Below are 5,545 nucleotides of genomic sequence, written 5' to 3'. Positions count from 1 at the left end.
CACCAGAAAACCGGAAGTGGCGCTGTAGCTCAAGTGGTAGAGCGCTCGCCTTGAGCTGAAGAGCTGAGGGACAGCGCCCAGGCCCAGAGTTCAAGCTCCACGACCGACAAAAAAAAAAAAATAGAATAGGGGGAGTCTAGAGACTGGTAGAGGAGAAACTGGGGGCTAAACAAGCTTTCACATAGAAAGCAGTTTTATTTTTCCAGTGAAAAGTTAAGACCAGAGAGTCATACCAAGTGTGCCATCATAGTACACAGAGAGTTTGGCCAGGGAGGAAAAATCCAGGCATCTTGGTTAAGGAGACAGATTTCAGCATTTTCCAGTGTCTATGGCAGTGGCAGCATCAGCTGCCACTGCCATGGCTGATGTACCAGCAGAGATGAGCCCAAGACAAAGGCCCAAGAGGCAGTATGCAAGAAGATTCTACTAGCTGCCAGCAAGAACTGACAAGGAACAGAATCTTCATCATGCTGACCACTGACAGTCGCAGACCATGGATGGCCTGAAATCCAAGGGTTGGTGTGAGTACCCTGAGATATCATCACTCCCTCTCACAGAGCAGCAGTGGGAAGGTAGACCTCCCCCACCACCGGAGAAGAAAGCCATCTTTGATACTGACACAGACCCAGCCAGAGCAGCTAGCAAACAACTCAAGTCTTGGAAAAAGACAATAGGAGCCATTCAAAAGGTCACAGGAACTTGACTTACCCAGCTCAGCTCCATCCAGGGAAAAGTTGCCCTTCCCAGACAGAGGAAGGTCAGCCCATGGAGGAGTGACTTTCTTCATTGAGTAAACAGAGCCAGAGGCTGCCCCTCCCCACTGTGGCAAAAGCGGCAGACCCAGTGCAGGAGGAGTAAAAGAAAAACAATTGAAACTCAGTAAATATAAATCCTGAGAATGCTTACAGAATGCTCTGTGAGTGTCTCCGGAGCTAGTCCTTCGGGGTAAAGGTACTGATCTCTGACAGGCTTCAACCCTACCCACAACCTAGCCCCATCACAGCAACTCTAAACTAGAGGGAACAGCCATCTCCCTCTGTTGTGATGCTCAAAGTAGATCTCCCCTCACACTGAACTAGCCTGGGAGGAGGGTAATAAAGTTCTAGGTAAGGCAGAGCTTCTTTCTGCCTGCTCAAACAAACTGTCGTAGGAAACCAATCAAGCCACAGGAAAACCAAACTCCTCAAGCAAACCAGAGACTCCACCAGGAGACTGATTATGGACAAAGGGGAGACACAAGATTCCCATTCCCCACACACAAAAAAATCGAAGAACTCTTTTTCTACCAATTTTTTTAAATTTTAAATTGTGTGTTTTTTTCTACATTTCTATTTTAGGTGTGTGTGTGTGTGTGTGTGTGTGTGTGTGTGTGTGTGTGTGGTTAATCTCTTTTTACTGTTTTCCTTTTTGTCTTTTATGGGTTATTTTAGCGTGACTTAATTGCTGTTCTTCTCATCCCCAGATATATGCCCATCTTCGATTATTAGACCTTATTCTTCATTGTACATAAATCTAATTCAGAAATTGATTACTCAACCCACAACCTCTCAGCATTAACTCTTTTAATGGTAGTATTATTTCTTTATACTTATATGATTTTCAGTGGTTCATTTTTAAAATTTTTATTTTTCATTTTTTCTTTATGTCTCTCCTCCTGTCCTTCTATCCTCCTCTCAGTTTTATTTTTTACACTCATATAATTTTTCAGTGTTTCACTTTTTAATTTTTAATTTTTCTTATTTTTTCTTTTTTTTGTCGCTCGTGGGGCTTGAATTCTGGGATTGGGCGCTGTCCCTCAGCTCTTCAGCTCAAGGCAAGCAGTCTACCGCTTAAGCCACATTGCCACTTCCGGTTTTCTAGTGGTTTATTGGTGATAACAGTCTCACCGAGGGTTGGGAAGGTGGCTCAGTGGTAGACCGCTTGCCTTGCATGCCCGAGGCCCTGGGTTCATTTCCTCAGCACCACATAAGCAAAAGGAAAAAAGTCAGAAGTGACGCTATGGCTCAAGTGATAGAGCACTAGCCTTGAGCTGAAGAGCTGAGGGACAGCACCCAGATCCAGAGTTCAGGTCCCACGACTGGACCCCCCCAAAAAATAGTCTCACCGACTTTCCTGCCCGGGCTGGCTTTCAACCATGATCCTCAGATCTCAGCCTCCTGAGTAGCTAGGATTACAGGTGTGAGCCACTGACACCCTGCTAATTTTAAATTTTTATTTTTTCATTTTTCCTTGTTTCTTTATCTCTGTCCTCCTTTCCTTGTGTCTTTCCTCAGGCTGAATTCAAGTCTTCGTTAAAATATCTCTCTCCTTTTCCATCCTCACATTACTCTAATCTTATCTTCTCCCCAAAATTCTACCTAAACTTACTAATTTCTAGTCTGCTGACTCCTTCCTTGAAATTCTAAGTCCATTAATCCATAGTTGTTTGTTGTTGAACTAGATTGTATCTGTATACTTTGACTGAGCCAAACAATCTATATAACTACAGGGTGCTGGTTGATACTTACCTTAAAACAGTGTTCTAGCATGAATTTGGTTTTGCTTTCATGCAGATGGGGAGAACAAGTCTGAGAAACACAAGAAAAATGGAAAGTCCAGGTATCTCAAATCCCACACATGTTAATCAAACGACAGAGAATTAATGAATAATCCAGAGGAGAGTTCCAGAAACGCTCTACAAACACTACTGGTAAACATGCTGAATGAAAAGACTGAAAGCCTGCAAATGACTCTGTGTGAACTTGAAAGGGAAGTGTGAGCATGACAGGGAAAACCATGAGCATGATAAGGTTAACCACAGATTAATACATGAATCTCATGAGCATGATGAGGCTAACCAAAGACTAATACAGAGATTTCATGAGCATGAAGAAGCTAATCAAAGATTAATATGAGAATAGCATAAGCAGGCTGAGAGTAGACAAAGATTAATAATGGAATTTCATGAGATTAATAAAGGGATTTTGTGAGCATGAGGAAGCTAATCAAAGATTAATACAGGAATTATTTGAGTGGGATGATAATACACAAAGATTAATGGAGGTATACATGGAATCCACAAACAGACAGATGAAGGAATCCAGGGAGGCTACTAAGGGAATGCTGAGTGGAGCCCATCAGAAGGAAAAGGAGTCCAATGAAACCACAACCAATCAATCAACTAAGGGATTTGAGAATGAACATTGAAAACCAATTAGTGCCATAAAGAAGTACATACAAGATCTAAACAAACCTCCAACAGGTAATTTGAAGCCATCAAAGCCAACCAATTAGAAGGAAAGGAAATTAAAAAAAAAGTAGAAAGTCTTGACAGTAGGTTAGAGCATGCAGATATGGAGCCAACCTTAATGCTCCTCAATAGATAAATAAAATGTGATATATATGAATTCTATGCCTCCATAAGAAAGAATGACATCACCTCATATAGGAAATTGAAAGACTTGGAAAAAATTATATTAAGTGAAGTAAGCCAGGCCCAAAGAAACATAGGTACCATGGTTTCCCTTGTTTGCAATGCCTAGTACATGTCTAGGACAAGCAGAGAAGGTCAAAAGCTATGTACATATGACCACATGAGATAATGTTTAGCAAAATGTACCCCAAGATGAGGAACACAAGTGTTTTTTTCTTGCTTGCTATTATTTTTTAATGTACTTATAATGCACTATGTTATTCTTTTGTTTCTTTTGTATGTGCTTCTGCCATGGTATAACCCCTGTTTTCACTGGATTTGATGCCGGTGTTCTGCATCTTGCATATACAATTTGTAATTTGGGGAGTGGAAGGGATATAGAGGAATGTTTAAATTGGGATGCAAGTTGACCCATTGTGATGACGAGATGTACAGGACACTATATTGAAAACAAAGTTTACAATGTCAGAATAGGGGGTGGGAGGAGTTAGGAAGGTGGGGAGGGAAGTGATGGTGGGGGAAAACAAAAGAGGAGGTAACAATGCTTGCTACAAAATGTACTAATTTCCCTACTCCTGCAACTGTAAACCCTCCATACAATATTTTTACAATAAATATATATAATAAAAAATAAACAAGATTGACAGACCCTTAGCACATCTTACAAAAAAAAGGAGAACACACCCAAATAAACAAATTCAGAGATGATCTCGGAAATATCACCACAGAAACAACCACGATACAGAACATTATTAGGGAATACTTCTCAAGCCTTAATGATAATAAGTTCAAGAATCTGGAAGAAATGCACGATTTTGTAGCAAATATCAACATGCCAAACCTAAACCAACATGATTTAAACCAACTTAACAAACTTATATCAAGCAACAAAATAGAAAAAGGAATGAGTCCTCCCACCCAAGAAAAGCCCAGGCCTGGATGGATTTACAGTTGAATTCTACAAGACTTTCAAAGCAGAACTCACACCTATGCTCCTCCAACTCTTCATTGAAATTGCAATTAAAAGTTCATTAGCAAACTCTTTCTTTTTTTAGGGGGGGGTCCGGTCGTGGTGCCTGAACTTGGCCTGGGCACTGTCTCTCAGCTCTTCAGCTCAAGACTAGCATTCTACCACTTGAGCCACAGTGCCACTTCGGGCTTTTTTCTTTCTTTCTTTCTTTCTTTCTTTTTTGCTTATGTGGTACTGAGGAATCGAACCCAGGGCCTCATGCATTCAAGGCATGCTCTCTAACACTGAGCCACTTTCCCAGCCCCTAGCAAACTCTTTCTATGAAGCCATCATAACCTTTATCCCATAACGAGGCAGGGACACCTAAAGAGAACTGTAGAACAATGTCTTTAATGAACACAGATGTAAAACTTCTCATCAAAATGTTGGCCAAATGACTTCAACAACTCATCAAACAAATCATACACCACAATCAAATAGGATTCATTTCTGGGATGCAAACCTGGTTCAATATATGCAAATCGATTGATATAATTCATCACATCAACAAGAGCACAGAAAAGAATCACAGGATTATCTCAATAGATGTAGAAACAGCATTTGACAAGATACAACACCCATTTATGATGAAGGCCCTGAAAAACTAGGAATCCATGGAACATTCCTCAATACAATAAAGGCTGTATATGACAAACCTACAATCTACTTAATGGTGAAAAATGAAATCTATTTCCTCTAAAGACAGGAGCAAGAAAAGTATGTCCACTCTCTCCACTTCTCTTCAATGTAGTATTAGAATGCCTAGCTACAGCAATAAGACGAGATGCAAACATAAAAGGGATACAACTAGGGAAAGATGAAGTAAAACTCCCCCTTTTTGCAGATGACATGATCTTTTATGTAAAGAATCCCACAGAGCCGGGCTCCGGTGGCTCACACCTGCAATCCTAGCTACTCAGGAGGCTGAGATCTGAGGATCACGGTTCAAGGCCAGCCTAGGCAGGACACTCCATAGCACTCTTATCTCCAATAAACCACAAGAAAACTGGAAGTGGCACTGTAGCTCAAGTGGTAGAGCACTAGCCTTGAGCTGAAGAGCTAAGGGACATCGCCCAAGCCAAGCGTTCAAGCCCGATAACTGACAAAAAACAAAAACATAAACA

The 5,545-nt window shown here is 41.0% G+C and overlaps 1 pseudogene; it reads left to right on the top strand.

Moving 5' to 3' along the window:
• Positions 1–328: 328 nt before the first annotated feature.
• Positions 329–5,545, top strand: part of LOC105992130 — a 16,013-nt pseudogene continuing 10,796 nt past the window's right edge.

The sequence above is a fragment of the Dipodomys ordii genome, unplaced genomic scaffold (genome assembly GCF_000151885.1).
Source record: "Dipodomys ordii isolate 6190 unplaced genomic scaffold, Dord_2.0 Scaffold80, whole genome shotgun sequence".
Lineage (NCBI taxonomy): Eukaryota > Metazoa > Chordata > Mammalia > Rodentia > Heteromyidae > Dipodomys > Dipodomys ordii.
Note: the sequence above shows the minus strand (reverse complement) of the source record. Positions and strands in the feature narration are given on the sequence as shown.